The sequence below is a fragment of the Cnephaeus nilssonii genome, assembly GCF_951640355.1.
Source record: "Cnephaeus nilssonii genome assembly, chromosome: 15".
Lineage (NCBI taxonomy): Eukaryota > Metazoa > Chordata > Mammalia > Chiroptera > Vespertilionidae > Cnephaeus > Cnephaeus nilssonii.
In genome coordinates, this window is record NC_137086.1 from 71777626 (window position 1) to 71789499 (window position 11874).

The window sequence follows — 11874 nt, forward strand, 5'->3', positions numbered from 1 at the left end:
AATGTAAGTCTCTAGTCTAGACAGGATGTTGTACACTGCAGAAATCCTTGAAATAGTGTTAGTTCACATGAAACCAGTGTTTTATACCACCAGAATACACTGAAAAGTAGTATTCAACTGTAAAACAGTTGAAAGACAAGTTTATGTAGCTTCGCAAGTTCAGTGAAGAGTGTATAAACTTGCTTCTACATGTGGTGAAGTCCCACAAGTAGAGGAGAAGGCCCATTATAGGAAACAGCTAGAAATCAGTAGTCATTCAGAGCAAATACTAATGAATATCACAGAATAGTGAGAGAACAAGTGTAAAAGACATCAAAATGTAAGTCTCTAGTCTAGACAGGATGTTTTACACTACAGAAATCCTTGAAATAGAGTTAGTTCACATGAAACCAGTGTTTGAAACCAACAGAGTTCACTGAAAAGTAGTATTCAACTGTAAAACAGTTGAAAGACAAGTATATATAGCTTCGCAAGTTCAGAGAAGAGTGTATAAAGTTGTTTGTACATGTGGTGAAGTCCCACAAGTAGAGGAGAAGGCCCATTATAGGAAACAGCTAGAAATAAGTAGTAATTCTGAGGAAATACTAATGAATATCACAGACTTATGAGAGAACAAGTGGAAAAGACATCAAAATGTAAGTTTCTAGTCTAGAAAGGATGCTGTACACAGCAGAAATCCTTGAAATAGAGATAGTTCACATGAAAGCAGTGTTTGAAACCACCAGAGTTCACTGAAAAGTAGAATTCAACGGTAAAACAGTTGAAAGACAAGTTTATGTAGCTTCGCAAGTTCAGAGAAGAGGGTATAAAGTTGCTTCTACATGTGGTGAAGTCCCACAAGTAGAGGAGAAGGCCCATTATAGGAAACAGCTAGAAATCAGTAGTCATTCAGAGCAAATACTAATGAATATCACAGAATAGTGAGAGAACAAGTGTAAAAGACATCAAAATGTAAGTCTCTAGTCTAGACAGGATGTTTTACACTGCAGAAATCTTTGAAATAGAGTTAGTTCACATGAAAGCAGTGTTTGAGACCACCAGAATACACTGAAAAGTAGTATTCAACTGTAAAACAGTTGAAAGACAAGTTTATGTAGCTTCGCAAGTTCAGAGAAGAGTGTATAAACTTGCTTCTACATGTGGTGAAGTCCCACAAGTAGAGGAGAAGGCCCATTATAGGAAACAGCTAGAAATCAGTAGTCATTCAGAGCAAATACTAATGAATATCACAGAATAGTGAGAGAACAAGTGTAAAAGACATCAAAATGTAAGTCTCTAGTCTAGACAGGATGTTTTACACTACAGAAATCCTTGAAATAGAGTTAGTTCACATGAAACCAGTGTTTGAAACCACCAGAGTTCACTGAAAAGTAGTATTCAACTGTAAAACAGTTGAAAAACAAGTGTATATAGCTTCGCAAGTTCAGAGAAGAGTGTATAAAGTTGCTTCTACATGGGGTGATGTTCCACAAGTAGAGGAGAAGGCCCATTATAGGAAACAGCTAGAAATCAGTAGTCATTCAGAGCAAATACTAATGAATATCACAGAATAGTGACAGAACAAGTGTCAAAGACATCAAAATGTAAGTCTCTAGTCTAGAAAGGATGTTGTACACTGCAGAAATCCTTGAAATAGAGTTAGTTCACATGAAACCAGTCTTTTATACCACCAGAATTCACTGAAAAGTAGTATTCAACTGTAAAACAGTTGAAAGACAAGTGTGTATAGCTTCTCAAGTTCTGAGAAGAGTGTATAATGTTGTTTCAACATGTGGTGAAGTCCCACAAGTAGAGGAGAAGGCCCATTATAGGAAACAGCTAGAAATCAGTAGTAATTCTGAGCAAATACTAATGAATATCACAGACTTATGAGAGAACAAGTGTAAAAGACATCAAAATGTAAGTTTCTAGTCTAGAAAGGATGTTATACACTGCAGAAATCCTTGAAATAGAGTTACTTCACAAGAAACAAGTGTTTCAACCCACTGGAATTCACTGAAAAGTAGTATTTCAGTGTAAAACAGTTGAAAGACAAGTTTCTGTAGCTTCGCAAGTTCAGAGAAGAGTGTATAAAGTTGCTTCTAAATGTGGTGAAGTCCCACAAGTAGAGGAGAAGGCCCATTATAGGAAACAGCTAGAAATCAGTAGTCATTCAGAGCAAATACTAATGAATATCACAGAATAGTGAGAGAACAAGTGTAAAAGACATCAAAATGTAAGTCTCTAGTCTAGACAGGATGTTTTACACTGCAGAAATCTTTGAAATAGAGTTAGTTCACATGAAACCAGTGTTTTATACCACCAGAATACACTGAAAAGTAGTATTCAACTGTAAAACAGTTGAAAGACAAGTTTATGTAGCTTCGCAAGTTCAGAGAAGAGTGTATAAACTTGTTTGTACATGTGGTGAAGTCCCACAAGTAGAGGAGAAGGCCCATTATAGGAAACAGCTAGAAATCAGTAGTCATTCAGAGCAAATACTAATGAATATCACAGAATAGTGAGAGAACAAGTGTAAAAGACATCAAAATGTAAGTCTCTAGTCTAGACAGGATGTTTTACACTACAGAAATCCTTGAAATAGAGTTAGTTCACATGAAACCAGTGTTTGAAACCACCAGAGTTCACTGAAAAGGCGTATTTCTGTGTAAAACAGTTGAAAGACAAGTTTATGTAGCTTCGCAAGTTCAGAGAAGAGTGTATAAAGTTGCTTCTACATGTGGTGAAGTCCCACAAGTAGATAAGAAGGCTCATTATAGGACACTGCAAGAAAGCAGTAGTAATTCAGAGCAAATACTAATGAATATCACAGACTTATGAGAGAACAAGTGGAAAGCACATCAAAATGTAAGTTTCTAGTGTAGAAAGGATGTTGTACACTGTAGAAATCCTTGAAATAGAGTTAGTTCACATGAATCCAGTGTTTGAAACCACCAGAATTCAATGATAAGTAGTATTCAAGTGTAAAACAGTTGAAAGACAAGTTTATGTAGCTTCGCAAGTTCAGAGAAGAGTGTATAAACTTGTTTGTACATGTGGTGAAGTCCCACAAGTAGAGGAGAAGGCCCATTATAGGAAACAGCTAGAAATCAGTAGTCATTCAGAGCAAATACTAATGAATATCACAGAATAGTGAGAGAACAAGTGTAAAAGACATCAAAATGTAAGTCTCTAGTCTAGACAGGATGTTGTACACTGCAGAAATCCTTGAAATAGTGTTAGTTCACATGAAACCAGTGTTTTATACCACCAGAATACACTGAAAAGTAGTATTCAACTGTAAAACAGTTGAAAGACAAGTTTATGTAGCTTCGCAAGTTCAGTGAAGAGTGTATAAACTTGCTTCTACATGTGGTGAAGTCCCACAAGTAGAGGAGAAGGCCCATTATAGGAAACAGCTAGAAATCAGTAGTCATTCAGAGCAAATACTAATGAATATCACAGAATAGTGAGAGAACAAGTGTAAAAGACATCAAAATGTAAGTCTCTAGTCTAGACAGGATGTTTTACACTACAGAAATCCTTGAAATAGAGTTAGTTCACATGAAACCAGTGTTTGAAACCACCAGAGTTCACTGAAAAGTAGTATTCAACTGTAAAACAGTTGAAAGACAAGTGTATATAGCTTCGCAAGTTCAGAGAATAGTGTATAAAGTTGTTTCTACATGAGGTGAGGTCCCACAAGTAGAGCAGAAGGCCCATTATAGGACACTACAAGAAATCAGTAGTCATTCAGAGCAAATACTAATGAATATCACAGAATAGTGAGAGAACAAGTGTAAAAGACATCAAAATGTAAGTCTCTAGTCTGGAAAGGATGTTGTACACTGCAGAAATCCTTGAAATAGAGTTAGTTCACATGAAACCAGTGTTTGAAACCACCAGAGTTCACTTAAAAGTAGTATTCAACTGTAAAACAGTTGAAAGACAAGTTTATGTAGCTTCGCAAGTTCAGAGAAGAGTGTATAAAGTTGCTTCTACATGTGGTGAAGTCCCACAAGTAGAGGAGAAGGCCCATTATAGGAAACAGCTAGAAATCAGTAGTCATTCAGAGCAAATACTAATGAATATCACAGAATAGTGAGAGAACAAGTGTAAAAGACATCAAAATGTAAGTCTCTAGTCTAGACAGGATGTTGTACACTGCAGAAATCCTTGAAATAGTGTTAGTTCACATGAAACCAGTGTTTTATACCACCAGAATACACTGAAAAGTAGTATTCAACTGTAAAACAGTTGAAAGACAAGTTTATGTAGCTTCGCAAGTTCAGTGAAGAGTGTATAAACTTGCTTCTACATGTGGTGAAGTCCCACAAGTAGAGGAGAAGGCCCATTATAGGAAACAGCTAGAAATCAGTAGTCATTCAGAGCAAATACTAATGAATATCACAGAATAGTGAGAGAACAAGTGTGAAAGACATCAAAATGTAAGTCTCTAGTCTAGACAGGATGTTTTACACTACAGAAATCCTTGAAATAGAGTTAGTTCACATGAAACCAGTGTTTGAAACCACCAGAGTTCACTGAAAAGTAGTATTCAACTGTAAAACAGTTGAAAGACAAGTATATATAGCTTCGCAAGTTCAGAGAAGAGTGTATAAAGTTGTTTGTACATGTGGTGAAGTCCCACAAGTAGAGGAGAAGGCCCATTATAGGAAACAGCTAGAAATAAGTAGTAATTCTGAGGAAATACTAATGAATATCACAGACTTATGAGAGAACAAGTGGAAAAGACATCAAAATGTAAGTTTCTAGTCTAGAAAGGATGCCGTACACAGCAGAAATCCTTGAAATAGAGATAGTTCACATGAAAGCAGTGTTTGAAACCACCAGAGTTCACTGAAAAGTAGAATTCAACTGTAAAACAGTTGAAAGACAAGTTTATGTAGCTTCGCAAGTTCAGAGAAGAGTGTATAAAGTTGCTTCTACATGTGGTGAAGTCCCACAAGTAGAGGAGAAGGCCCATTATAGGAAACAGCTAGAAATCAGTAGTCATTCAGAGCAAATACTAATGAATATCACAGAATAGTGAGAGAACAAGTGTAAAAGACATCAAAATGTAAGTCTCTAGTCTAGACAGGATGTTTTACACTGCAGAAATCTTTGAAATAGAGTTAGTTCACATGAAAGCAGTGTTTGAGACCACCAGAATACACTGAAAAGTAGTATTCAACTGTAAAACAGTTGAAAGACAAGTTTATGTAGCTTCGCAAGTTCAGAGAAGAGTGTATAAACTTGCTTCTACATGTGGTGAAGTCCCACAAGTAGAGGAGAAGGCCCATTATAGGAAACAGCTAGAAATCAGTAGTCATTCAGAGCAAATACTAATGAATATCACAGAATAGTGAGAGAACAAGTGTAAAAGACATCAAAATGTAAGTCTCTCGTCTAGACAGGATGTTTTACACTACAGAAATCCTTGAAATAGAGGTAGTTCACATGAAACCAGTGTTTGAAACCACCAGAGTTCACTGAAAAGTAGTATTCAACTGTAAAACAGTTGAAAAACAAGTGTATATAGCTTCGCAAGTTCAGAGAAGAGTGTATAAAGTTGCTTCTACATGGGGTGATGTTCCACAAGTAGAGGAGAAGGCCCATTATAGGAAACAGCTAGAAATCAGTAGTCATTCAGAGCAAATACTAATGAATATCACAGAATAGTGACAGAACAAGTGTCAAAGACATCAAAATGTAAGTCTCTAGTCTAGAAAGGATGTTGTACACTGCAGAAATCCTTGAAATAGAGTTAGTTCACATGAAACCAGTCTTTTATACCACTAGAATTCACTGAAAAGTAGTATTCAACTGTAAAACAGTTGAAAGACAAGTGTGTATAGCTTCTCAAGTTCTGAGAAGAGTGTATAATGTTGTTTCAACATGTGGTGAAGTCCCACAAGTAGAGGAGAAGGCCCATTATAGGAAACAGCTAGAAATCAGTAGTAATTCTGAGCAAATACTAATGAATATCACAGACTTATGAGAGAACAAGTGTAAAAGACATCAAAATGTAAGTTTCTAGTCTAGAAAGGATGTTATACACTACAGAAATCCTTGAAATAGAGTTACTTCACAAGAAACAAGTGTTTCAACCCACTGGAATTCACTGAAAAGGAGTATTTCAGTGTAAAACAGTTGAAAGACAAGTTTATGTAGCTTCGCAAGTTCAGAGAAGAGTGTATAAAGTTGCTTCTACATGTGGTGAAGTCCCACAAGTAGAAAAGAAGGCTCATTATAGGACACTGCAAGAAAGCAGTAGTAATTCTGAGCAAATACTAATGAATATCACAGACTTATGAGAGAACAAGTGGAAAACACATCAAAATGTAAGTTTCTAGTGTAGAAAGGATGTTGTACAGTGTAGAAATCCTTGAAATAGAGTTAGTTCACATGAATCCAGTGTTTGAAACCACCAGAGTTCACTGAAAAGTAGTATTCAACTGTAAAACAGTTGAAAGACAAGTGTATATAGCTTCGCAAGTTCAGAGAATAGTGTATAAAGTTGTTTCTACATGAGGTGAAGTCCCACAAGTAGAGCAGAAGGCCCATTATAGGACACTACAAGAAATCAGTAGTCATTCAGAGCAAATACTAATGAATATCACAGAATAGTGAGAGAACAAGTGTAAAAGACATCAAAATGTAAGTCTCTAGTCTGGAAAGGATGTTGTACACTTCAGAAATCCTTGAAATAGAGTTAGTTCACATGAAACCAGTGTTTGAAACCACCAGAGTTCACTTAAAAGTAGTATTCAACTGTAAAACAGTTGAAAGACAAGTTTATGTAGCTTCGCAAGTTCAGAGAAGAGTGTGTAAAGTTGCTTCTACATGTGGTGAAGTCCCACAAGTAGAGGAGAAGGCCCATTGTAGGAAACAGCTAGAAATCAGTAGTCATTCAGAGCAAATACTAATGAATATCACAGAATAGTGAGAGAACAAGTGTAAAAGACATCAAAATGTAAGTCTCTAGTCTAGACAGGATGTTTTACACTACAGAAATCCTTGAAATAGAGTTAGTTCACATGAAACCAGTGTTTGAAACCACCAGAGTTCACTGAAAAGTAGTATTCAACTGTAAAACAGTTGAAAAACAAGTGTATATAGCTTCGCAAGTTCAGAGAAGAGTGTATAAAGTTGCTTCTACATGGCGTGATGTTCCACAAGTAGAGGAGAAGGCCCATTATAGGAAACAGCTAGAAATCAGTAGTCATTCAGAGCAAATACTAATGAATATCACAGAATAGTGACAGAACAAGTGTCAAAGACATCAAAATGTAAGTCTCTAGTCTAGAAAGGATGTTGTACACTGCAGAAATCCTTGAAATAGAGATAGTTCGCATGAAACCAGTCTTTTATACCACCAGAATTCACTGAAAAGTAGTATTCAACTGTAAAACAGTTGAAAGACAAGTGTGTATAGCTTCTCAAGTTCTGAGAAGAGTGTATAATGTTGTTTCAACCTGTGGTGAAGTCCCACAAGTAGAGGAGAAGGCCCATTATAGGAAACAGCTAGAAATCAGTAGTAATTCTGAGCAAATACTAATGAATATCACAGACTTATGAGAGAACAAGTGTAAAAGACATCAAAATGTAAGTTTCTAGTCTAGAAAGGATGTTATACACTACAGAAATCCTTGAAATAGAGTTACTTCACAAGAAACAAGTGTTTCAACCCACTGGAATTCACTGAAAAGTAGTATTTCAGTGTAAAACAGTTGAAAGACAAGTTTATGTAGCTTCGCAAGTTCAGAGAAGAGTGTATAAAGTTGCTTCTACATGTGGTGAAGTCCCACAAGTAGAAAAGAAGGCTCATTATAGGACACTGCAAGAAAGCAGTAGTAATTCTGAGCAAATACTAATGAATATCACAGACTTATGAGAGAACAAGTGGAAAACACATCAAAATGTAAGTTTCTAGTGTAGAAAGGATGTTGTACAGTGTAGAAATCCTTGAAATAGAGTTAGTTCACATGAATCCAGTGTTTGAAACCACCAGAGTTCACTGAAAAGTAGTATTCAACTGTAAAACAGTTGAAAGACAAGTGTATATAGCTTCGCAAGTTCAGAGAATAGTGTATAAAGTTGTTTCTACATGAGGTGAAGTCCCACAAGTAGAGCAGAAGGCCCATTATAGGACACTACAAGAAATCAGTAGTCATTCAGAGCAAATACTAATGAATATCACAGAATAGTGAGAGAACAAGTGTAAAAGACATCAAAATGTAAGTCTCTAGTCTGGAAAGGATGTTGTACACTGCAGAAATCCTTGAAATAGAGTTAGTTCACATGAAACCAGTGTTTGAAACCACCAGAGTTCACTGAAAAGTAGTATTCAACTGTAAAACAGTTGAAAGACAAGTTTATGTAGCTTCGCAAGTTCAGAGAAGAGTGTATAAAGTTGCTTCTACATGTGGTGAAGTCCCACAAGTAGAGGAGAAGGCCCATTATAGGAAACAGCTAGAAATCAGTAGTCATTCAGAGCAAATACTAATGAATATCACAGAATAGTGAGAGAACAAGTGTAAAAGACATCAAAATGTAAGTCTCTAGTCTAGACAGGATGTTGTACACTGCAGAAATCCTTGAAATAGTGTTAGTTCACATGAAACCAGTGTTTTATACCACCAGAATACACTGAAAAGTAGTATTCAACTGTAAAACAGTTGAAAGACAAGTTTATGTAGCTTCGCAAGTTCAGTGAAGAGTGTATAAACTTGCTTCTACATGTGGTGAAGTCCCACAAGTAGAGGAGAAGGCCCATTATAGGAAACAGCTAGAAATCAGTAGTCATTCAGAGCAAATACTAATGAATATCACAGAATAGTGAGAGAACAAGTGTAAAAGACATCAAAATGTAAGTCTCTAGTCTAGACAGGATGTTTTACACTACAGAAATCCTTGAAATAGAGTTAGTTCACATGAAACCAGTGTTTGAAACCACCAGAGTTCACTGAAAAGTAGTATTCAACTGTAAAACAGTTGAAAGACAAGTATATATAGCTTCGCAAGTTCAGAGAAGAGTGTATAAAGTTGTTTGTACATGTGGTGAAGTCCCACAAGTAGAGGAGAAGGCCCATTATAGGAAACAGCTAGAAATAAGTAGTAATTCTGAGGAAATACTAATGAATATCACAGACTTATGAGAGAACAAGTGGAAAAGACATCAAAATGTAAGTTTCTAGTCTAGAAAGGATGCCGTACACAGCAGAAATCCTTGAAATAGAGATAGTTCACATGAAAGCAGTGTTTGAGACCACCAGAATACACTGAAAAGTAGTATTCAACTGTAAAACAGTTGAAAGACAAGTTTATGTAGCTTCGCAAGTTCAGAGAAGAGTGTATAAACTTGCTTCTACATGTGGTGAAGTCCCACAAGTAGAGGAGAAGGCCCATTATAGGAAACAGCTAGAAATCAGTAGTCATTCAGAGCAAATACTAATGAATATCACAGAATAGTGAGAGAACAAGTGTAAAAGACATCAAAATGTAAGTCTCTCGTCTAGACAGGATGTTTTACACTACAGAAATCCTTGAAATAGAGTTAGTTCACATGAAACCAGTGTTTGAAACCACCAGAGTTCACTGAAAATTAGTATTCAACTGTAAAACAGTTGAAAAACAAGTGTATATAGCTTCGCAAGTTCAGAGAAGAGTGTATAAAGTTGCTTCTACATGGGGTGATGTTCCACAAGTAGAGGAGAAGGCCCATTATAGGAAACAGCTAGAAATCAGTAGTCATTCAGAGCAAATACTAATGAATATCACAGAATAGTGACAGAACAAGTGTCAAAGACATCAAAATGTAAGTCTCTAGTCTAGAAAGGATGTTGTACACTGCAGAAATCCTTGAAATAGAGTTAGTTCACATGAAACCAGTCTTTTATACCACTAGAATTCACTGAAAAGTAGTATTCAACTGTAAAACAGTTGAAAGACAAGTGTGTATAGCTTCTCAAGTTCTGAGAAGAGTGTATAATGTTGTTTCAACATGTGGTGAAGTCCCACAAGTAGAGGAGAAGGCCCATTATAGGAAACAGCTAGAAATCAGTAGTAATTCTGAGCAAATACTAATGAATATCACAGACTTATGAGAGAACAAGTGTAAAAGACATCAAAATGTAAGTTTCTAGTCTAGAAAGGATGTTATACACTACAGAAATCCTTGAAATAGAGTTACTTCACAAGAAACAAGTGTTTCAACCCACTGGAATTCACTGAAAAGGAGTATTTCAGTGTAAAACAGTTGAAAGACAAGTTTATGTAGCTTCGCAAGTTCAGAGAAGAGTGTATAAAGTTGCTTCTACATGTGGTGAAGTCCCACAAGTAGAAAAGAAGGCTCATTATAGGACACTGCAAGAAAGCAGTAGTAATTCTGAGCAAATACTAATGAATATCACAGACTTATGAGAGAACAAGTGGAAAACACATCAAAATGTAAGTTTCTAGTGTAGAAAGGATGTTGTACAGTGTAGAAATCCTTGAAATAGAGTTAGTTCACATGAATCCAGTGTTTGAAACCACCAGAGTTCACTGAAAAGTAGTATTCAACTGTAAAACAGTTGAAAGACAAGTGTATATAGCTTCGCAAGTTCAGAGAATAGTGTATAAAGTTGTTTCTACATGAGGTGAAGTCCCACAAGTAGAGCAGAAGGCCCATTATAGGACACTACAAGAAATCAGTAGTCATTCAGAGCAAATACTAATGAATATCACAGAATAGTGAGAGAACAAGTGTAAAAGACATCAAAATGTAAGTCTCTAGTCTGGAAAGGATGTTGTACACTGCAGAAATCCTTGAAATAGAGTTAGTTCACATGAAACCAGTGTTTGAAACCACCAGAGTTCACTTAAAAGTAGTATTCAACTGTAAAACAGTTGAAAGACAAGTTTATGTAGCTTCGCAAGTTCAGAGAAGAGTGTGTAAAGTTGCTTCTACATGTGGTGAAGTCCCACAAGTAGAGGAGAAGGCCCATTGTAGGAAACAGCTAGAAATCAGTAGTCATTCAGAGCAAATACTAATGAATATCACAGAATAGTGAGAGAACAAGTGTAAAAGACATCAAAATGTAAGTCTCTAGTCTAGACAGGATGTTTTACACTACAGAAATCCTTGAAATAGAGTTAGTTCACATGAAACCAGTGTTTGAAACCACCAGAGTTCACTGAAAAGTAGTATTCAACTGTAAAACAGTTGAAAAACAAGTGTATATAGCTTCGCAAGTTCAGAGAAGAGTGTATAAAGTTGCTTCTACATGGCGTGATGTTCCACAAGTAGAGGAGAAGGCCCATTATAGGAAACAGCTAGAAATCAGTAGTCATTCAGAGCAAATACTAATGAATATCACAGAATAGTGACAGAACAAGTGTCAAAGACATCAAAATGTAAGTCTCTAGTCTAGAAAGGATGTTGTACACTGCAGAAATCCTTGAAATAGAGATAGTTCGCATGAAACCAGTCTTTTATACCACCAGAATTCACTGAAAAGTAGTATTCAACTGTAAAACAGTTGAAAGACAAGTGTGTATAGCTTCTCAAGTTCTGAGAAGAGTGTATAATGTTGTTTCAACCTGTGGTGAAGTCCCACAAGTAGAGGAGAAGGCCCATTATAGGAAACAGCTAGAAATCAGTAGTAATTCTGAGCAAATACTAATGAATATCACAGACTTATGAGAGAACAAGTGTAAAAGACATCAAAATGTAAGTTTCTAGTCTAGAAAGGATGTTATACACTACAGAAATCCTTGAAATAGAGTTACTTCACAAGAAACAAGTGTTTCAACCCACTGGAATTCACTGAAAAGTAGTATTTCAGTGTAAAACAGTTGAAAGACAAGTTTATGTAGCTTCGCAAGTTCAGAGAAGAGTGTATAAAGTTG